Raw genomic sequence first — 24330 nt, forward strand, 5'->3', positions numbered from 1 at the left:
AGTATCGCTTCCCCTTCCAAGAAGAAGACGTACTCTCTACCGAGATGAACCCATCAAGCCAAGAAGAGTCATTAGGAGAAGATTGCACGAATGATGTAGTTGAAAAAGCATGTAAAGAATTCGATGAATCCCTAAAGGAATTTAAGCAATCTCTTAAATCTTCTTTTGGAGGAGTTCTCTTCTCTCATGGTGGTGAAGCTAGCATAGCTTCAGCCCCCCTTGCACCTTTAAAGGCTAAATATGAGTTATACCAAGACATCAAGAGCTACATAGAACATAACTGTAAGGATTTGCAAGTTTCCAAACAGACCTCACTTAAAGTTGTCAAAGGACCAAGTGTGCCATTGTACACATTGGGCACTCTTGAAAAGGCTGAGAGCCAAGAAGAGGATGAAGGTGAATGTGAATGTGAAACCGAAATGGGATTTGAAGCTAAAAAGAAAACTGAAACATGAAGATTCTATCAGGATATGGTTAGATTTCCATATGGGCAATGATGTTAAGTGCAAATGTGCATTGATTAGCCCTCGAGCTAGTCATAACATCATGACAATAGACACTTGGGTGTTATTGTTGGGACAACCTAAAACCATCCCTAAAGACAATGGTCTTGCAAAAGGTGCAAATGAACAAAACATTGAAATTTCAAGTTTCTTTAACTATGCTACTCAAACACTTGATGGAAATGTGGAATTTAGATTTCATGTTACCCTAGACTCCCTTAAGTAAGATGTCATCCTGGGTGGAACTTGGGTATGTGATTTGTTGTATTCAATTGATGAATCCATGCAAAGAGTGACCTTGAACACTCCTGCAGGCATTGTGAAATTGCTAATACAGGAGGGAGAGATCTTGAAGGAGCTGGAACTTCCAACATATATTACTTAGAATATCCCTAGGGTCATGGTTGGATTGGAACTTTCCAATAAAATCACCAAAATCCCAGCACAGCTTTATCCATAATGAGAGCACAATCTCATGACACTCGAGTTATGGGATTTGATAGGTCAACCAACACTCACGACTCATCCTGAATGAATTCCATTCACACAAGACTTAAACATGCCATGTTTGGGGTACTTTGAACATATAATACATATTGAAACTAACCTCCTTACTTGCAAGTTTTTTGTGGTTGAGTATGTGTTGGAAGAAGATTTAATCTTGGGGCATAAATGGACTATTTCTACCCAAGCACCATTGTGCTTTGCAAGCGATAGGATCATCATGATGGGCAACGACACAAAGTTGACAATACCATACTGCAAGGAAGAGGATCCAACCCTAATGGATTTCTGTGATGCTGAACATAAAAAGCTACGAGCCTCTTCCTCGGAATCCCCTTTACATGAAAACATACATTCTGCGTCAATGACCACCTCAGATAAAGCATCTACCCCTCCAACCCCATCTTCACCCATCAAGAGAAAGAGCTTCTATTTCCAATCTCAAAACCTCTCCCATCGACAGCCACTCTTGAAGAAGTTCCTCAAGCATTCCACTACTCTTACTCTGACAAGAAACTCAAAGGTAAAGCCCCAAAGCCAACGCCTCTTCATCAACTAACCTTGCCAAAGAGCGAGCTGCATCAGCAGGCCACCACTCCGTAAGAGACTTGAGCATCATCATCAACAGTGCCCATAAGTCTCAAACCCGCTACCTCAGTGGGCCCCAAACCTTCCACTTTAGCCAAAAAGAAAACTCCACCATGATAACCAAGATCAAGGTATCTTAATGGTATCAAAATGTCGGTGAAAAAGAAGCTACTTGTAGCTCAAGGCTACTATGAAGGTGCCAATCCAATTTGGGTGGCTCGACAATCAAAGGCTCTTCTTCAACACAAAACTTAAAAGCCAAAGAAGAATAAAAGTACTCCACAATGTCATCCACAAATGCCTATACGAGTTCCTCAACGAACTCTAGCCACTGAACAAGTGTGGGTACCAAAAAGATTATTGTAATCTCAAGGGTGCTATAAAGGTAATACCAAACCTTGGATTCCCAAGTGCATCAAGAAGTGCCCCAAGCCTACTCACAGAAAGAAGTCTCAAAGGCATCAACCATTAACTCATAAAAAATGGGCGCCTGTGCACATGCTTTAGGAACAAGGATACTATGATGGAAATCCCATCATATGGTTGCCAAGATCGAACAAAGGGAGGAACGCTTCTCCAACACCTTCAACCCCAGAAACTTCACCTAAAGTTCGACAAGAATGGAGGCCCAAGCAACACCAAGCAAGCCACTCAACCTCTCTCATGCATATAACACATACAACCTCTCTCATGCATACAACCTCTCTCATGCATACAACACATACACAAGAGCTTGCGTGTTCATTCAATCCCAATGGAAACCAACCAGAAGCCTATCACCTCGACAACACTTGAGCCACAAATTCAAGAATCAATACCCACATCTGCAAAACTCACAATGCTCTTTTCACCCCGTCTGGATGAGAAGCACGAGTGCCGAAGCTACATAGCAGACATAAGAACCTATTCTCTCAAAAAGGAGAGTAGCCACAAGAACCTGTTGCTCACAAGTTGATAACCCAAAAGAAGAAGAAGGAGAAGAAGAAAGACAAAAACACAAGGGAGTCAAACATAGCCTATCGAAAAATGGTAGAATATCACAAGAATCTCCAATAGCCCAATACATATTTGTTAAGCCTATGGCTTACTGCTCTTTAAGCTAAGCTAATGTAGCAGCTACTCCATGAGTACATATCCATACTCATGTAGTGAAGGACATTTGCATCAGAGCCTCACCATCGACAACTTTCCAGGTACATCTCTGGATGGGGGGCCATGGTGGGCGAAAGCTTGGTCAATGGTACAACCCATCGCATGGAATTTTCCTTTAAATTACAAACCTCTCCAAACGAAGCTAGAATCTTCACAAAACATCGATCTCCAATCCTTAGTGAAAATGTCTATATTATCCTCGCAAGTCAACGTAATTCTTTCATGCCTCTCCTACAAGTGGCTACCTTAACAAGTAGCAACTCCATAAGAGTCTATTTTGACTCATTTAATATACTTCATGTATCTCTGCTTCATAGAGCACTTACTATACATAAAAGCATAAAAAGCACATGGAAAGAAGTATGTAGGAATAAGTTCTACTAAACAACAATTGACAATCCCTCCAAAAGGGACATCATCGACGATGGCCAAATTCTTCAAATGATGAATGTCGCTTCAATGAATCAGATGAGGAACTGAGAATCACAATCTCGTTCTAATGATTTTATCTACGTTCCTCCAGATCCTTCTTTCTCTTCTCTCCCATCCTTACCATCTCTTAGTTTCCCAACTAACACAAATAACATGTAACTTTGCTTATGATTTCCAAAAACAAAGTGAGCCAAAAATATATAAAAAATGCTCACATAAATATAAAAAGTAATCGCTCGCAAAAACCCCACCACCCCCACCCAATTAGGAGTTCCCTCTGATCTCTAAACTTTTTATTTACTTACTAGACTTTCTCATTTCTTATGGAGGAACAAGGACCATTTAACATCAATCAGCATCAAAAGCCATCAACAAAGCTTATCATTTCTTCCCATACAAAGGTCTTCAACGTGATCACGAGGACGCGATTGACATCAAGAAGGAGGGAATGTTAACCCATTCCTAAGGTTAACAGGAGCTATCACCACTATCTTACATCAAGGAGTCAAGGTAGATACACCAAAAGGTCATACATTCAAGATATGAAGCAAAGGTGTCCAAGTCTACAACTTGGATGGGTGCTTGTAATGGTCCTATGGAATACTTATAGTGATTTCCGCTTTAAGAGCGTGTGGTAGCAAGTTAGAATAAAGTCCCAAGTGATGTACTTCATGGATATATTATGAGAGTAGTAATTTTAATAGCATTAGGCGTCTTATGAGCCTAAAGTGCCAGGTTGACCACAGTTTAAGTGAGTGTGAACACTTATGGCCATGTATATAAGTGAATATCTCTCATAATACAAGGGACTGTCCCATTGTGCAATAGAGTCTTGCTCTTTCTAATCCTCTTGCTAATCTCTCTCTAATTCATGCTAGTGAGTGTGTGAGTGAAGTGAGGTGAGAGGAGGGACGAGTACATGTAGTGCAACGTGGCAGTGTGGCAATGCTCGCAGCAGGAGGCACGATGGAATTTCCTCTCAAGGAGTTGTAGAGATTGAAGACCTTAAGCGTTACGAGCTCATCCACCATTGGAAAGATCCCCACGATAATTACGGTTCACAAGGTAATCTTCGTGTAAGATGTGTTTCAAGGGAGGTTTGGGTGAGCCATAACACACATGCCTCATCCAACTCCACCTAGATTTACACCTTTATGATCTCATGCAGCACCATATATGCCACACGCTACACCCATACAAATTGTGGCACCCAACACTAACCCTCTTAGCAGATCCCATTGCCTTTGCACAAGCCTTAGATAGAGCTTTAGTTGAAACCATAGCACCCATTGTAAGAGATAATAACCACGGTAGTTCTAGAAAGGTTGCACAAATTGCAAAGCTAATGCACAAATTTAATGGAGATGGAGATCTTAGAGGGGATATCTCAAAGTTTTCACCCAATGAACTTACTAGAACCAATGCCTTCAGCTTGACCCTAGATGGCAAAGATGGAGATTGGTTTAGAATCCTTAGGGCCAAGGAACGATTGAATTTACCTATCCTTAAGAGGCTGTTCTTGAAATAGTTTGTGCATGAAGGAGCGATTGAATTTACCTGTCCTTAAGAGGCTGTTCTTGAAATAGTTTGTGCATGAAGGAGCTTTATGGAGTGTAGCTTCATAACTTCACAATGCAAAAAGAGAGGATGAAGAGTTGATGCATTATTTCATCAACCGGATTAAACACATAAACTCTCGTTGTGCCCCACATGAATACTTCTCAAATAACCAGCTACTCGTCTGATTCATCCATGGGCTTAAACATGAAGAGATCTATAATGGACTAGTCATTATATTTCTTACTAAATAAAGGGATCATCACATGGGATGAGGTCATGGCTAGTGCCATCCATTTAGAACACAAATTGATCAAGGGAGAAAGAGCTTTGGATTGCAAATATGTTACTTCTATAGCTAAGGAGCATAGCACCATGATTGAAAACCCATAGCTAAAAATAAAACCCTAGCCTAGTATGTACTTGACTGAGTTTATGAAAGCACTCCAAGAGGGACTGAATGCTAACAAGGCTACTACGAATGCACATATGGACCCTAGGAGGGAAATGCATTAGTGCTTAATCTGCTGACAAATACGACAAGTGAGTGTCCTTACCTATGGGCATGAATCAACAGAATTTGCAATCACTATGGACATTATGGTCATGATGCCTTGTAGTGGTGAATATGTCAACAAGCTATTGTTAATGCTTCCATACCTCAATTAGATTTGCAAACACCACCTCACCAGTAACAATCATTCATGCTTGCCACACCATCCCAACCCATAGATAAGACTTTGGCACAACAACCTATCTCAAAAAGGGTGTCTATCTCACCTCTAATGTGCCATTATGCAGCTCTAGGACTACAACCCCCACCTCCGAGAATTACTCCAATAAACCAATTGGCATTCACGAGAGCTTCATAAGCCTATTGATTTCTCTGAGTACGAGGTGAAATTTACCATTCTCTGTATCCTATTGAGGATTTTACCGAGCTTATCCTCCCAGACTACTACATAGTTGATCCTAGAGGAGGAATGAAGCCAGACTACCAATTGGCCATCATAGGAAGGGGTCAAGACATCAACACTACTACAAAGAGAATGCCTCTTCAATGTTATTGATTGTCAAGGAATACATAGGCTTGCTAAATGTCCACTAAGATACCACAAGTCACTCAATCGACATCATTAAACATGTTGATTGCCATCTGCAATCGTCATTGTGCCATAGATCATTTGTTCAAAGAACACCCAATGTCGCTCGTGGTGGAAAATTCGGAGAGTGGTCCTACCATCACACCACTTAACATGATTGGCATAAGCGACCAAACACTTATAACCGTCTTGAAAATCCCTAATCCTCTCGATGCATCTATAAATGTAATCACATGACTCATGGCTCGAAATCCCCCAATTGTTGAGCAAAAGTGTGAGATCAAGACTCCCTCTTTGGCTAGATCCAAAAAGAAAAAGGCCAATAGACAGAAGAAATATGTTAAATATGGGAAAAACAAGAAAATACGGCAGGAAAACTTGGGGACATCCAATGAACTAATCTATATGTTAAAGATAAAATACGACAGGAAAACTTGGGGACATCCAACAGACGGAAGAAATATGTTAAAGAAAAAGGCCAATAGATGGAAGAAATATGTTAGGGAAAACAAGAAAATATAGCAGGAAAACTTGGGGACATCCAATGAACTAGTCTATATGAACGAGAATGATGAGGATTTTGACTTGGTCAATACACAGGATGAATCTGAGAAAAGACAAAAAATCTTTAAGTAAAACCCAGAGGAATCCAACAAGAGACCGCACAAGAGAGATATTAATAAAAAACAAGAGAAACACAGACTTGATTCTCAAACCCTGACCCTAGTAGGAGATTGAACTACTGCATGACCTGCAAGATTTGGTTCCCAAGGAGATTTACAACCAAAACCCAAAATGGTGTTGATCTCAGACACCATCCATCTGCAAAGAGAGAAGAGACACACACACACAAGATATAAAAGGCTGAAAATCTATTTCTTCTTCTCAAAATGAACAATACAAACACATACAGCAACCATCGAGGTTAAACCGAACCTGCAAACCCTGCTCAATCATCTACCGAATAGAAACCAAATTTTTCGTAATTTTAAGTACATGAAGTACATCTGTAAAGTACTTCATTTGGCCATCCCACATAGACAATCTATAAAGGATTTCATTTGGCCATCCTACATAGACAATGGCACCTTTCCAATGTGAGCAATGGGATGTGTTGTATCATCCCCAGTTTCTATATAACCTTGTTTGTCCAGGTTTCTCATATCTCTAACTCACTCACCATGACTGGTCATGAGGCTAGAAGCACACGAATCCACATACCATACATTATCAGTGCTTGTGGATACATCTATAGACATATAATTCAGCATGTGAATTATAACAAACAAACGCTCTCACCACTTGTATCTTCCACTTGCCTACCTAAAGATGCATAATTCCCTTGTTGTAACATGTGGCTTCTGCTATCATTCTGTTTCTTATAGCAATCTACCACTACATGATCTAGTTTGCCACAATAGTAGCACTCTCATGTGCCTTATTTTTGTTGTCTTTGCGACCCACCTCGGCCTCTTAGGCTCCCCTTGTCTCTAGATTGGCCTCTTCCACTTGTGTGTGTCTGTTAGTAGTACGAGTGGTGCTGTTGTTGTCCTTGTCATTCCATTCTTTAAACTCCTTAACCTATTGTGGAGTTGCATTCTATTGTGTTAATTCTAGAGGCTTCACCTATTTTCACCATCAAATAAGTCCCAATAACCTTTACCCTAGTAGGAAATTGGTCATTTTGAATTTCCATGCATGGAAACTATTCTTATCCAACTTGTCATTAATAATCTGAGACAAGTTGTCGATCATTTTTACTAGTTAAAAACCAATAGAACTTTTCAGTCTACAACTTATAACATAGCCAAACTTGCTGTGATTTCTCCAGCAGTACTTTTTCTCAATTTGACTATCACAATAAGAGGACTACAATCCTAAGGTTGAGGGATTAATCTTTTTTTAGGCTTTGAGCTTAGCTCAAGTTCAAGATCTAAGGTGTTGATCTACAACTAACATACTGGGTGAGGTTTATAAAGTCACTAGGTTAGGGATTTTCTAAGGCTAGGGACTTCTTAGTGCCAAAGTAGGAGTCACGCTAGAAAACAACTAAGATCGAGTGTAGGTCTAAGGCTTGAGGGTTTTGGACAAACTGTGGATGGAACCTAAGGAGGGTGAGGATTTCTTGATGGCACTTAGGAATTCAAGGATTTGTTTCCTATTGGAGGAGGATGTACCAATGCACCAATACCAATGTGCCAAGGATTTGTTTCCTATTGGAGGAGGATGTACCAATGCACCAATACCAATGTGCCAAGAGGTGGTCTAGAGGGTGTGGCTAGGAGGTAAGAACACGGTATAAAAGCTAGGCATCCTAGGCTAGGAACTACTAGACATGGAACCCTAGCTTAAGTTATAAGGGCTTGTGTACTTGGCAATTTGGCAATGTGGGATCACAAACTAGGTCAAATATTAGGGATAGGCATTAGGATAAGCAAGGTTTCTATGCGATAGGGTACTAGGTTGGCTTGGCTCCAAGGAAGCACACAAGGTGGTGATCGGTGGGAGGAAATGGATTCTGGGTGAGCACACACTAGGGTATAGTAGTAGGCTAAGAAAGAGGGCTAAGTGCCGAGATAGAGGGAACCAACACTAACTAGGGGACTTAAGAATAGTGGGGCACCGTAAGGTCACAACCTAGAGAGTGAGAGAAGGAGAAGTTTTTTAGGAGAAGTTTTTTTTCTTTTTTTTTAAATTTTTAAAATTACTTAATTATTTTTTATTTTCTTAATTAAATAAGTATTTAAAAGCCTAATTAATTATTTTACTATTTTTTAAATCTTGTTTTGTTTTTATTTTTAAATTTAAAAATTAATTTAAGGATTATTAAATAATTAAATTGATTTATGATTATTAAAACTAAATATGGCTAATAATAAATAGCTAAAAATAAAAATAAATTATATTATATTTTTGTTTTTTATTTTCTTGTTCCTTGTATGTTTTTTTGTTAAAGAATTAATTAGAGCTTTAATTAATTATTTAATTACTTCCTTATTTTTTTTACATATATATATATATATGTATGTATATATATATGTATAGAGAGAGAGAGAGAGAGAGAGAAAGAGAGAGAGAGAGAGAGAGAGAAAGTAAAGCCAATATATATATATATATATTACATATTAACCATGGACAACCAAGGCACAAGGAGAGGAGAGAAAAGAAATCCTGGATTTCTAAAAAATAAGAGGAAAAGATCCCTTCTATTGACCCTTTGTATTCCGATTTGCATTCCTACGTTTCACTTCTTAATGTCTTTTACATACCGCAGCAACGCGCGTGTTGAGTACTACACACACATTTAGGGAAAAATAAAATAATCAATAATCAATGTGTGAGAGAGAAAGAGAGAGTTTGAGAGAGAACTGGGAAATCTTGACAGAGATCCTCTAACTTCTAATGGAAGGAGTATTTTAGGGATCCCTGGTGGGACAATCACAACAATAAGGTAGGCCCTGCATACCCAGACTTTTAAGTACAAAATCGTTTAGGAATCTACCTGGCTAATGCTTGTGCTGACACTCCCAATTGTCTTCTAAGCTCTTGACCAACCCAAGTTTAGATTGTACAAGTGCTACAATAGGTGGGTTCATAGTTGAAGAATAATAGGCACAACCGCCCTAGCCCAGAACTTCTTGGGAAGGTCCTTAATCTCCAATACGAACCTAGCCATCTCAATGATAGACCTATTCTTCTACTCAGCTACTCCATTCTCTAACGGTTATCCCATTAGTTGTGCAATACCTATCAACCTCCTTAGAAGTGACTCTATTAGCACAAAGCGTCTTAACCTAAAAGGTAAACTGCTTCTCAACCTCTTATTTCCTGTCATTGAATTTGAGGAAAGTCTCATTCTGGGAATTCAAGAAATATGCCCAAGTGTACCCATCAATAACAATCAGATTGTACTAAGGTCCGTTCAATGACTCAATGCACGTGGGACTCCCCTCAAAACCAGCTCCCACAGAGTCTTAAAGACCCTTGTCAGGTGACATCAATGGATGGCATTGATCAAAATCATGACACTTTTTTGGGTTGTCGGATAAAGTAAACTCGTATAAGTAAACTATGCCGACGCATCGCGAAATAAACTAGGGGTGAAAAACATAGAATACAATGGCTTGAAAACACATGGTTCCATTGCTTGAAGGTATAGTGTAGTGGTAAGATGTTTCCAATGGTGACTCAAGGTCTCAAGTCCAAATCCTCTTTTGCACATAAGATCTTGCTCCAAATTTTTCTAAGTCCCAAACCCAAATTCACCCTCATCCTATGATGTAAACTACGAAGTAAACTATGATTTGCGAAGTAAACTAGGAAGTAAACTATGCCCGCTTAGTAAACTACAAAGTAAACTAGGAAGTAAACTATGATCGCTTAGTAAACTACAAAGTAAACTAAGATGAAATTTTCCAATTTTGTGTAGCTTACTCGGCGTAGTTTACTTGTCCGAGCTTACTTTATTCGACGGGCCAAAAAAGGCATCACGATTTTGATCAATGCTCTCCATGTAAAGATGAAGTACTAACCAAAAGAATTTTTACGACTATACTATTCCTTGAATTATCTGATTCCTTCAACTGTTCTCCCAAAATTATATCTTGTTACTTTTTCAGGTAGAGAACAAGGATGAGGACCTTTTAGTACCAATCAACTACACAAGCAATGGTGATGGTCATGATATTGTAAAGGTTGATAGTAAGGGAGCAAGCAAGGAGCAAGCACCCATGAAAAAGCAAAATGTGAAGACCCCTGGCATGGCATAACTATATCAATTTCTTATGAGCATGCCCTGCTTTCTCTGGATCCCAACTCCAAACAGGCTGGCATAGAAATCCTTGTTTTCAACACACTTCCATCACATTGACAAAATCCTTGAGATCCCTGCTTCCCAAAATGACTTCACTCTTGGTGAAGCCAATCATCCTGCAAGGCGTCCTTTGCACTTCTGTATTTACCATTCAACAGACTCCACTGGAGAGAAAGTCGTACATTGGGGAGCTTCTGCATGAGCTTGCCCACAAGATACAAATCAGACTGTTATGCGTAGTATCCACCATCATCGAACGTCTTCTCGTCCCATCCATGCCTGTAACCAACAACTGGGCTTCTCTCCAGAACTCCACACAGTTTCAAGATCTATGAGCATCCATCCACCTTCACTTTTCCTGAGAATGCTCTTCCATATGATATCCCCGTGAACCAAGCCTGCATTGTGCAGTGCCTTCAATGCCTACAGCACTGCAATAAGAGCTTGCCTCATGCTATGCTCACTGACAATCTCCTCCTCATATCCCACAGGCCTCAGCTTGGCTTTATATTTATCATGTCTAGCAATGTATTCACAAGTTCCATTAATCAGCTGCTGCTGGCATGCCCCAATATTGTATGCTTTTGTTACATAATTCAGAATCGTGAATCCCTTGAGACCACAGTTTTATAAACTTGATCAAATCAGAACTGATGATATATATTTCCCTTGTCAATATTTCTTCATAACCATATCTAAGAGTCAGGGCAGTGAATGGTAATGGCATAAAAGTGAGCAACTTAAACACTTCTGTCAGTGTCAAAGCAACCCTTAATAAGTTCACAGAGATTTGAATGCACTTGTACCTGTGCCTAGCAAACTTCATGCTAAGAATTTCACTAACATTGTCTGGACGATAGCCGTTCTTGATCGACCACACACACATTTCACCACCTGCCAAGCCTATGCCTATTATCCATTGCACAGGCCCATCATACTGAGCAGGAAGCATATTCAATTTACTTATCAAGTCAATATAAGTTCATGCAGATTCTGCCTTTTCTCCTCAAATTTTGCTATCAGCCTTCTGAAACACCACAGCATCAAGTCAGGACAGGTACCCTTTACTGATGCTCCTGAGGCATCAGTTACATTCCATTTATATGAAATCATGAATGTCTCAGTTGACATCAAGAGCAAGTGCCATAAATTGCAGAAGACTGTGCAACAAACTTTCAGAACCACCTTGCAGGATTTGTTGGAAAAGTGAATTGATGTGACATGAGATAAAGTCTGCTGGGTATTCATCAGTAGAATTAAAATGTTCAGCAATATCAGGCTCCAATCCCTGGTATAATACTGGGGAGATTGGAATCTTAAGAGGTAAGGTGTCAGTCATGAAGCAAGATGAAGCATCACTAAAAGAAGTATTCACATTAGTAAGAGCAAGTGAATTTACAGCTTTATGAGTTCACATGTTAATAATTATTGGTGCAGGTTCACACTCACTTATAAGTGACCGGTCACTGGACAACTTATAAGTGAGTACACATTGAGTAGGACATATTTAATACACGTGGCGGCCAAAGACCGGGCACTGGATATTATTTGGACCTCCATCATGTAGGCGCTCCTTTTTGGACCAGAAAAGCACACAAGGGAAGCCTCTATTATTGAAAAAAACTCTAGATTGGAGGGGGATACATGCTTTTCAGGGTGCATGAGGGCTGGTCGGTGGTTTTCAGCCTTTTGGCAAGTTTCTACAGCCATCCATCGCGACTGAAGTTCACCGGATGCATGGGAGAAGCTGGCCGACTCCTTCTGCATGTTCTCCACTACTGGCCGGTGGATTTACAGCTTGAATAGAGGCTAGCTAGAGGTTAAAAACAGGGAGGAAGAGCTGGTCGTGGGCTTCTGGACAGTTTTCCTTCCGATCGACGGAGGTTTGCAGGCTTGTGCACAACTGCTGGTCGCTTTCTTCTGTGGCTACTACTGAGGGCTGGTTGACTGCTGAAAACAGCCTTTGAGGGCTGGTCGACTTGCCCTATGAGCCAGATAGGAAGAAGATGAAGATGTTGAGTTGTCCCGGGCTGATGTGGGAGTGCTATGGGCTGTCCATAGTTGTCCTGCATGTGCTTGATGCCGGGAATACTCACTTGTGTTGAGAATTGTCAGCCAATCTTCTGGCCCCTAGTGTGGCGCACTGTGCAAATTTGTCATCTTGTTTTATCTGGCATGCTTATGTGTATTTTCAGATTTCATAATTGATTAGATTTTCCGTGTTCAGTTGCCCCTTCCGTTTACAACCACTTCCTGGTAGGAGAGTCCCTCATTCCAAATTTTCTATCCCAGATGGCCTTGATTTCATCCTGTACTGAAGGGAGCTCAAAAAGCTGAGGGTCAGTGTGGAACCAAGAGGCCCTCACTTTAGAGCCCCCTCTATCCAAGCTCATGAGCACAAGTTGGTGGTTAGACAAAGCCAAACTTTTAAGTACAATACAATTCACCCTAGTGTACTTTTTGCAAATGGTGGTTGCAAGGTAGCATTTGTCAAACCTGGCTTTCCTTAATTTGTCTCCTGTTCTCCCATTTGACTAGGTGAATGCCTTTGAAGGGCAAGGGTCAAGTGTAAATATCGGGTAAGTTGAAGGATAGAAACACATGTTACTTCATTGACCACATTTGTCTCCTGTTCTCCCATTTGACTAGGTGAATGCCTTTGAAGGGCAAGGGTCAAGTGCAAATATCGGGTAAGTTGAAGGATAGAAACACATGTTACTTCATTGACCACATACAAATAATGTGCTTGAAGGATGCCATGAACCATATGCACTTTCATTCTTTTATGTACTTATGTGATATATAACATAACATGCTATATAGCACACACTTTATTATATAGCACTATATCTGTTTTTGTTGATATGTTTGTGCTATATAGCATAGTGATTGTGGTATATAGCATGAGAAGTGTTATATATAGCATGCTATATATAACTTATGTACTTATGTGATATATAACATAACATGCTATATAGCACACACTTTATTATATAGCACTATATCTGTTTTTGTTGATATGTTTGTGCTATATAGCATAGTGATTGTGGTATATAGCATGAGAAGTGTTATATATAGCATGGGAATGTGTGCTATCCATCATTGTATGTGCTATATAACAGATGTATATATGCAAAACATATAACACATATATGTATACAACAACATGTTTATATATATCTAATTTTGAAAGAGATGTGGCTTGTCGAGATAGATTTTTCTGAGTTTTAAGCTTCATATCTTGATGCAAATATTGGGTAAGTTGAAGGATAGAAACACATGTTACTGCATTGACCACATACAAATGATGTACTTGAAGGATGCCATGAACCGTATGCACTTTCAGTCTTTTAGGTTTCATGGGTTGTCATGCAATTGTTCTTGTGAGTTGTGCTTCTCAGCTATAGTAATAACAAAGAGTTGTATAGCTTGTCAACATGATTTTGTTGGGGTTCCACAATTATGAGAATCATATGTTTGTCCCAAACCTCAAGATTCAACATTTCAAAGGCTGTAGTGCCTCATGGGGGAATGAAAAGGTTGTGTTGTCAAGAGGTTAACACTTTGTTTACGGGAAGTAGCTGAGACCAACTCAGTGGTTAGTGTACAACAAATTGATGACATGGAAGTTGGATTGAAAAGAAGGGCTTGAAGAAGAAATGAAAGATGTTATCTAGCAAATAGATGCCAATTGGTGGATTCTTGCAGTTGTTACAACAACACACTAAGAAATTCATCAAACACAACTTCACTTAGATAGCAGGTTGCACAATTTAGGGAAGGTATCCAAAAATTTCCCAAAGATGTGATTGTTTTAGAGAATTACTCTTATAAGCCCCAAAATGAAATACAATCCATGTATTGGTATTTTGATCAGTGCACTATCCTTGTACATATCACTTATCGACACAATAAGGATGATAATAGTATATATAATTAAAGAGATGCATTTTTACATCTTTGATGACAAGAAACATGACACTCTTTTCCTTCAACATTGTTTGTTACTTCATTCAAGGTGTGAATAGGTCTTACAACTCTAAAGGTATTGGGTGTGGCATTAGGGGAATTTTGAGGTCACTTTTGAGGCTTTTTAAGTTCTAGAGAGAGAAGGGGCTAGACCAATTAGATGTTAGCTTTCTTTTATTTTCTTATTTTTTTGGACTTTAAAATGTAATAAATAAGATTTTTAAAGAAAAATCCTTGTGGTGAAAGAAAACATAAACGTGTCACTTTCTGGATAGAACCAACTCTTTTAACCCTTATTTCATCCTTGTACGCTTAGCCCGTGCAATGAATGGCTCTTTCCTTTTACCCTCCCACCCATTTTTCCATTTAGAAACCTTTTCTTTTCCCCTCCCTCCCATCATCTTCTTCTCTTTTCATTTTGAAACTTCTCTAGGTGTGCAAAACATCTTCTTTCCTGTCGTTTTGGCTATGGCCTTTTCTTTCAGATCTTGACACCCTTTTACTTATATTGAAATCATATCTATTTATAATACTGTAGATGAGAAAAATAGATGGAATCCTATTACCAGTTGGGTTTTAATGCAACATTCCAAGCACAGAAGACATGAAGGAAAAGAAGGGTGAAGGAGTTTAGGCTTGGAAGTTGCAAGATGCATTCTTGTGCAATATGTCTTCATGCACAAAGAGTTACATCTTGAGCAAATACCTCTAGATCTGGATCTACCATTGTAAGGGACAAACTATAAGTATAGTTATATGCATCTACAATGATAGTTTCTTGGTTTTGGTTTAGATGCTTTTTGAGGAGCATACATATGTCTTTACAAAATAGATATTTTGTTGTTTGTTGGGATATATTTTGTTGATGTTTTAATTTGAAGGTAATATGTGTGATAGCAAAAGGTTTTGACAAGAAAACTTTGCAGCTATGCTAATTTGTTATGTAAGTTGCTCTGTTTTTTTGGTTTTTGTATGATTAAATACTTCTCAAAGAGCAACATTGAGTAGAAATAAAATGCAAAATTTTGGCATCATTATCCTAAGTATGTAAATTTCTTGTACATTTAAGTGCTATGTTGATTTTCTATGCAAGTTGCTCTGTGTTGTTCTAGTTTTTGTATCACAAAATGCTTATCAACAAATAATATTAAGAAGAAAAAGTGAAATGCAACTTAATGGCATTAATTAGGGTTTATGGTATCATTTTGCTTTTTTTTGTTTTTGAGTCAATTTTCTGTTCAGATCGTGGACCTTTTTTTGGTTGGCCGACTGCTGCAGGAGACCTAGTCGTGAGGCTGTCGGCTGCCTTTATCATGGCCGATTGGATATATGGGGCCATATAAAATGACCCCATGGCCCCCACTCCTTTGTATCATAGTTTCGGGATTTTTCTTGTGTAGTAGAGCAGAGTTACACGCCTCTCTCTCTCTCTCTCTCTCTCTCTCCATTTGCTGTATTTTTCTGCACTTGCTCTTGTGTTCTCAGATTTTGTCATCATCTCCGATGCATATTCTGACATGGTATCAGAGCCCTAGGCTCTTGATAGATCTTGGGAATTGTGTGAGCAAGAGGGGGACTGTTGTGTTGCTGATTGGTGGACTGTTTTGGACTGTTCAAGAAGAGGAGAAGCAAGAGGAAGGCGGGCTGATTTGCTGGACAACCACTTGCAGGTTTAAGTTCTTCTTTGTTCCCACCCACCCACCCTTTTCAGTTACATCCCGCAATGGCAGATCTGCTTAAGATGGGTGAGAGACATGTGAAGATCCCGACACTCCCCACGTTCCCAGTGGACCATCAGTTGGACGGGAATAACTACGGCATCTGGAAGGTAATGATGGAATCTGTTCTGGAGTCTTATGACCTTGCTGATTTCATCGTTGTTGGGTTCCACGGCCGGAGGTAGAGGAAGGGGAGTTACCGTCGATTCGAAAGGACCGCGAGGCACAAGCACAGTTATGGGATCATGTCAATGCCAGGGTCCATTCATTTGTCTTCCTCAACTGCACACCGCAGAGGTAATCAATCATATAAAGTATATGACGCTGGCCAGAGGTATATGGCAGCATTTGGCTTCTCTTTATAACAAGGTATCGCCTATGAAGAGGATTTCCTTGGAAGTACAGATGCGGGTTATGAATCCTGCAAAGTCTTTGACGATGCGGGAGCACATTAACAAGCTGCAGGCTCTTGAGCAAGAAGTTCTTCAGGTTGGGAAGGAGATATCAACGGGAGGATATGGCCATAACGTTGTTGTCGTATTTGCCCTCTCAGTACTTATCATTCTACTTGTCTTTGATTTTACCAGTGGAGCTCAGCACCATCACATGGGAGGAGCTTGTGCCCATGGTCTTGGACCAGGAGGAAAGATTCTCGAACCCTCCACAAGGCGGAGGTTCGGAGACCTTAACTGGCCAATAGTCGAAAGGCCGTAAACAAGGGCAAAGGGAAGGCTTCACCAGAGAAGTCTTCTGAGAAGAAGTCCGACTCAGACCGCGAGAAACTAAAGGCAGAGAGGACCTGTAATGATTGTGGCAAGAAAGGCCACTATTGGAGGCAGTGTTCCAAGCGGAACACCGAGAAGGGTGAAGAATCCTCAGCAGCAGCAACCGTGAAGACTCCAGCTTTTTGGCACCTGGAGGTGATGGACACCGATGTTTCATTTTCTTTGGGCAAGGAGGAGGTTGGAGAACTCGCCGCTACGGATACAGCGGATTCTAGACAGTGGTGCTTCCAGGCACATGACTTCTTCCCATTCAGATTTACAAGATCTCTGCAGGTATTCTGGTCACATTCTTATTGGGGATACATCCACTATCCCAGTTCACAGTGAAGGACAGGTTGGAGATAGTTTCCGATGGCAGAGGGGGGAAGCATTCCTCCCAAGTGTTGTATGTTCCATCACTTGGTTTTCATCTGTTGTTGTCAGTGCATCAGGTTTGCAAGATTGGCGTACGGGTGGAGTTTGATGAGCATTTTGTTGCTCTTCGGGACAAGGCAACAGGCCAGGTAGTTTGGGAAGGCGGAGTGGAGAATGGAGTTTACAAACTTTCAGCACTCTCTCTCCCACGTCCTCAGTTTTGTGATGAGTGGCAGTCTGGAAATGGCTACTTAAGAGTGGATACGCTACAGGTGCAGGCTTTCCCGGACTAGATGGAGGATAGCTTGCCAGTTGATGGCAACAATTGGCAGGAACTTTCCAGTATAGATGTTGGTAGTTCTTGTGTTCGTCAGTCACACAGAAGAAACTTTACAGGTAACTTGTGCTCTGATGTCTCATAGTATTCGGGACAAAGAAACTCTTGTAGATGAGGAAGTTCTTTCCACGGGGACCTCTTGCAATGCCAGGTAGGCAATTGATTACTTGCAGAAGGAGGTGGATGTTGCACATTCTCCAGGCTTTGTGGTTCCGGATTCAGAGGGGGTTGGTTATAGGTTTCCAAAGGCCTTGAGTGGTCTTCAGCAGGTTTCCAGGACTTGGCATCCCACCATAACAGTTGTTGATCCTTGTGAGCAGTATGGTGCCTCTTTGACTCGGAAGCAGAATGGTTCATTGATTTGGTTGATGTATACCAGATTGGACGGGAGCTTCCTGATGAGGCTGTTGAGCTCATGTTTGCAGATGACTCTTTGGGAGGCAGGATTGCGTATCTTGTGGTTTCTGTAGCATGCGAAGGATCTTGGACTCTTTTACACAGGAGGGGGGTTGATGGATGGAGTCCGACTCCAAGGCTGGAGTGGCTAAGATTGGGGAGGAGATCTACTTTAGGATACAGTTTTACCCTCAGCTCATGAGCAATTTTATGGAGCAGTAAGAGGCAGCCATCTATTGCCTTGACGTCAACAGAGGCAGAGTACCGGGCTGCTTGTGGTGCTGCTTGCGAGTGGTGAGGTTGGAGAGGTTACTTGGCAGGATTGGGTTTCCACTGGTGGAACCCACGGTCATCCAGAGGCACTTTGTTCATGAAAAGATCGTTGTTGATGACATCTTGCTAGAGTTCTGTTCGACGGAGGATAGTGCGGTGGACCTCTTCATGAAGTCGCTATCTCAGGTGTTGCTCCGGTGGCACTCCAGCTCCCTGGGGTTGGTTCCACAGCAGCCAAGAGCTGAGAGGGGGTGTTAGAAGTCATCTCCTATCTATACCTATACACTAGGGCCTCGTGTGCCCGCCCGTATTAGGTGTTTTCTCATTTTTCCCCACTCTCCATATTTTTTTCCCATTTTTCCCTATTTTTCCATGGTGTGGGTGGCTGCCCTATGCTGGGGCAGAATGATCCAGGAGCAGGCCAACTATCACACGTGTGGATGTATTGCTGGCCGACTGGTTCTGTTCAGGTCGTGGACCTTTCTTTGGTTGGCCGACTGCAGGAGACCCAGTCGTGAGGCTGTCGGCTGCCTTTATCACTGGCCAACTGGATATATGGGGCCATATAAAATGGCCCCATGGCCCCCACTCCTTTGTATCATAGTTTCGGGATTTTTCTTGTGTATTTAGAGCAGAGTTACATGCCTCTCTCTCTCTCTCTCTCTCTCCATTGCTGTATTTTTCTGCACTTGCTGTTGTGTTCTCAGATTTTGTCATCATCTCTGCTGCATATTCTGACAGCTACATGCACGGTAGTAAAAGAATGGAACAACATATGGAGGAGACATTGACAGCGCATTGCAGATGTGGCCACGTGGAGGAGACATTGACAGGGCGCTCTGGATGTGGGCATTTGGAGGAGACATTGGACAGGGCACAGTAGCAAATGGCATAGGGAAGAGTACCCCGAGATGGAGACATTGGCGTGTGTGCTCATATTTTCCAGTTTCTTTTAAATCTATGGTGGTCAATTGGCAGGCAATAGAGGACCTATAGTAGGGTATGAGGAGTACAGCCCTGTGGACATTCCACGAGCCTCACCCTTCTGTAGATGCCTATGAAGAGCTAGATGCATGAATACAAGCAGATGCCTTTAACACATGGTGATGCTTCCATTGAGATGATTGAGCGTGAGGTCAACTATTTCCAAGCTCGTTAAATTCTCCCAATTGAGAGGAAGCCTAGCAGAGAGGTGGTTGCTGGAGAGATCCAAGGAGACTAAGCTCTTCAAGTGGGTGATTTCCAAGGATATGGTGCCCGAGAGGGCATTTCTGAGAGGTCAAGGTGCTGCAGAGAGGGCTGCCTTTGAAACATGGAGGGGGTGAGGGTGCCCCCTTGGAAGAAGGAGATACTAGTAGTCACCTCCACAGATGCATGCGCATTTGCACCACTGTGTGTGTGTGTGTGTGTAGAGAGAGAGAGAGAGAGAGAGAGAGAGGTGAGCGTAGCATGGAAATTTATAGTGATAGAGAGAGAAAAGGAGGAAACCTTAAACCTTCTCTCTAAGGAGTATGGTTTCATAAAAAGCGATGACAGCATAGCATCAAGGATGCGAGCAGGTAGAATTAGGGTTTGTCAGAGCTCCCTCACGTCGCATCAACTAGCAACCAAGCTGGTACCACCAAGAAAAGAGGATGTGACGGTTGTGGGGAAGGATCCATTAGGCCCACACAAGCTGTCTTTCGCGCACAGGAGAGAGTACACCATGGAAAAGGCCTCTGCACAGGCCATGGAGAAGGCCTCTGCACATGCCATGGTGAGCAAGTCTCCTCTGCAGGACCAGGGGGGCACAGCCATGATGAGAGGGTTCACCAACTTGTCTACGCGTGCCATATGCAATACTCTTGAGTCTTAGGGTTTCCCTCTACGCATTAGGGCCACCTCTAGTGGAAACCATCTATGCATGCGATATGCATATGGCATACATAAAGCCCTTTCCCACAAGATCAGCATAGCGGACTCCAACATGGAATCTCGGAAGAGGGGAACAACCTCTCTCGCAGTCACTTGTTACTGGACAAGGTTCATCTCAGAGCTCTTAAAATATGGATGGCAAAGGACTCAGGATGTGAAATTGGAGAAAAAAGTGGAGGTGGATATAGCAAAAACTCTTCTAAAGCAACCCGAGTAAAACTGATTCGCAACTGTCCCATCAAAAACCCGGCCCCCAGCCCAAGGAAAGAGCTCTGAAGGTTATGTGCCTCAAAAAAACAAGGATGATGGGTTCAAAATGACTACTAGAAAGGGGCTCCCAAGAGTCAAGCTAAAACCCTATTAAATCCTTAACTAGGTTTACAACACTTTTAGTGAATGCTTCAGACCCTATTCAGGACACCTTGGTAAGCTCCTCTGATGACGAGTCAGGCGAGTTTGACGGTGAAGAGACAGTAAAGAACACTCAAGCTAAAGAGACATTGGCAGACGAGGTCGATAGAATGGATGGGGTGGAGAACTCCCCTCCCATGGTCAATCTGGGCAATGTCCCTGTGCAAGAATTGCTAGCTCTCAAGTTGAGGAGGATTCTCTCCCTAAGGGTTCTCAGAGACTTAGGAAAAAGTCAAGGAACAAAAAGTCCCCTTTGACCCCTGCCATACAGGGTATGATAAGTAAGGGTTCTTCATGAAAGTCCTAACCCTAAATACCAAAGGGTTAACTGATCCCTCAAGATCAGCCACCACCATTAAGCAATGGATGCAGTCACCATATCCACGAAACATATCTGGTTAACCACTGCCCACTCACAAGGCAGTGCTAGAAGTGCTCTAGGAATCTTGCAGAGATGGAGACCAAGGGTATCTTGCACCTAGACTAGCCCCTACAATAGATGGGTGGTTGTTACTATGCAGGGTGAAGATCCCATGACAACTGTCTCATTGTATGTTGCACGCCTTGTTACCTCTAGACCCATGCTTTGGGAATCACTGGTAGGAGTCTAGGGCCCAATTATTGTGGCAAGAGACTTTAACCATGGTGGAGCATCTTTCTAATAGCTATAGAGACCTTGGTCTTTACCTACAAGGCAGAGAAAAGAGATGCTGGGAAATTTTGCGACAACATCATGACCTTTTTGACCCCTGCCCTTCAACGGCGTTCACTTGGTCAAATGGGAGAATAGGAGACGAATTAAGGAAAGCCAGGTTTGACAGATGCTACCTTGCAACCACCATTTGCAAAAAGTACACTAGGGTGAATTGTATTGTACTTAAAAGTGTGGCTTTGTCTAACCACCAACTTGTGCTCATGAGCTTGGATAGAGGGGGCTCTAAAGTGAGGGCCTCTTGGTTCCACACTGACCCTCAGCTTTTTGAGCTCCCTTGAGTACAAGATGAAATCAAGGCCATGTAGGATAGAAAATTTGGAATGAGGGGCTCTCCTGCCAGAAAGTAGTTGTAAACGGAAGGGGCAACTGAACACGAAAAATCTAATCAATCATGAAATCTGAAAATACACATAAGCATGCCAGATAAAACAAGATGACAAATTTGCACAGTGCGCCACACTAGGGGCCAGAAGATTGGCTGACAATTCTCAACACAAGTGAGTATTCCCGGCATCAAGCACATGCAGGACAACTATGGACAGCCCATAGCACTCCCACATCAGCCCGGGACAACTCAACATCTTCATCTTCTTCCTATCTGGCTCATAGGGCAAGTCGACCAGCCCTCAAAGGCTGTTTTCAGTAGTCAACCAGCCCTCAGTAGTAGCCACAGAAGAACGCGACCAGCAGTTGTGCACAAGCTTGCAAACCTCCGATCGGAAGGAAAACTGTCTAGAAGCCCACGACCAGCTCTTCCTCCCTGTTTTTAACCTCTGTCCAGCCTCTATTCAAGCTGTAAATCCACCGGCCAGCAGTGGAGAACATGCAGAAGGAGTCGGCCAGCTTCTCCCATGCATCCGGTGAACTTCAGTCATCGCGAGATGGATGGCTGTAGAAACTTGCCAAAAGGCTGAAAACCAGCCGACCAGCCCTCATGCACCCTGAAAAGCATGTATCCCCCTCCAATCTAGAGTTTATTTCAATAATAGAGGCTTCCCTCGTGTGCTTTTCTGGTCCAGAAAGGAGCGCCTACATGATGGAGGTCCAAATAATATCCAGTGCCCGGTCTTTGGCTGCCACGTGTATTAAATATGTCCTACTCAATGTGTACTTACTTATAAGTTGTCCGGTCACTTATAAGTGAGTGTGAACCTGCACCAATAATTATTAACATGTGAACTCATAAAGCTGTAAATTCACTTGCTCTTACTAATGTGAATACTTCTTTTAGTGATGCTTCATCTTGCTTCATGACTGCACCTTACCTCTTAAGATTCCAATCTCCCCAGTATTATACCAGGGATTGGAGCCTAATATTGCTGAACATTTTAATTCTACTGATGAATACCCAGCAGACTTTATCTCATGTCACATCAATTCACTTTTCCAACAAATCCTGCAAGGTGGTTCTGAAAGTTTGTTGCAGAGTGGCTGGGACACAGTCTTCTGCAATTTATGGCACTCGCTCTCTTGATGTCAACTGAGACATTCATGATTTCATATAAATGGAATGTAACTGATGCCTCAGGAGCATCAGTAAAGGGTACCTGTCCTGACTTGATGCTGTGGTGTTTCAGAAGGCTGATAGCAAAATTTGAGGAGAAAAGGCAGAATCTGCATGAAGCTTATATTGACTTGATAAGTAAATTGAATATGCTTCCTGCTCAGTATTATGGGCCTGTGCAATGGATAATAGGCATAGGCTTGGCTGGTGGTGAAATGTGTGTGTGGTCGATCAAGAACAGCTATCGTCCAGACAATGTTAGTGAAATTCTTAGCATGAAGTTTGCTAGGCACAGGTGCAAGTGCATTCAAATCTCTGTGAACTTATTAAGGGTTGCTTTGACACTGACAGAAGTGTTTAAGTTGCTCACTTTTATGCCATTACCATTCACTGCCCTGACTCTTAGATATGGTTATGAAGAAATATTGACAAGGGAAATATATATCATCAGTTCTGATTTGATCAAGTTTATAAAACTGTGGTCTCAAGGGATTCACAATTCTGAATTATGTAACAAAAGCATACAATATTGGGGCACGCCAGCAGAGCTGATTAATGGAACTTGGGAATACATTGCTAGACATGATAAATATAAAGCCAAGCTGAGGCCTGTGGGATATGAGGAGGAGATTGTCAGTGAGCATAGCATGAGGCAAGCTCTTATTGCAGTGCTGTAGGCATTGAGGGCATTGCATAATGCAGGCTTGGTTCACGGGGATATCATGTGGAAGAACATTCCCAGGAAAAGTGAAGGCATGGATCTTGAAACTGTGTGGAGTTCTGGAGAGAACCCCAGTTGTTGGTTACAGGTATGGATGGGACGAGAAGACGTTCGATGATGGTGGATACTACGCAGAACAGTCTGATTTGTATCTTGTGGGCAAGCTCATGCAGAAGCTCCCCAATGTACGACTTTCTCTCCAGTGAAGTCTGTTGAATGGTAAATACAGAAGTGCAAAGGATGCCTTGCAGGATGATTGGCTTCACCAAGAATGAAGTCATTTTGGGAAGCAGGGATCTCAAGGATTTTGTCAATGTGATGGAAGTGTGTTGAAAACAAGGATTTCTATGCCAGCCTGTTTGGAGTTGGGATCCAGAGAAAGCAGGGCATGCTCATAAGAAATTGATATAGTTATGCCATGCCAGGGGTCTTCACATTTTGCTTTTTCATGGGTGCTTGCTCCTTGCTTACTCCCTTACTATCAACCTTTACAATATCATGACCATCACCATTGCTTGTGTAGTTGATTGGTACTAAAAGGTCCTCATTCCTCGTTCTCTGCCTGAAAAAGTAACAAGATA

The sequence above is a fragment of the Cibotium barometz genome, chromosome 38 (assembly GCF_041138505.1).
Source record: "Cibotium barometz isolate CiBa-2024 chromosome 38, ASM4113850v1, whole genome shotgun sequence".
Lineage (NCBI taxonomy): Eukaryota > Viridiplantae > Streptophyta > Polypodiopsida > Cyatheales > Cibotiaceae > Cibotium > Cibotium barometz.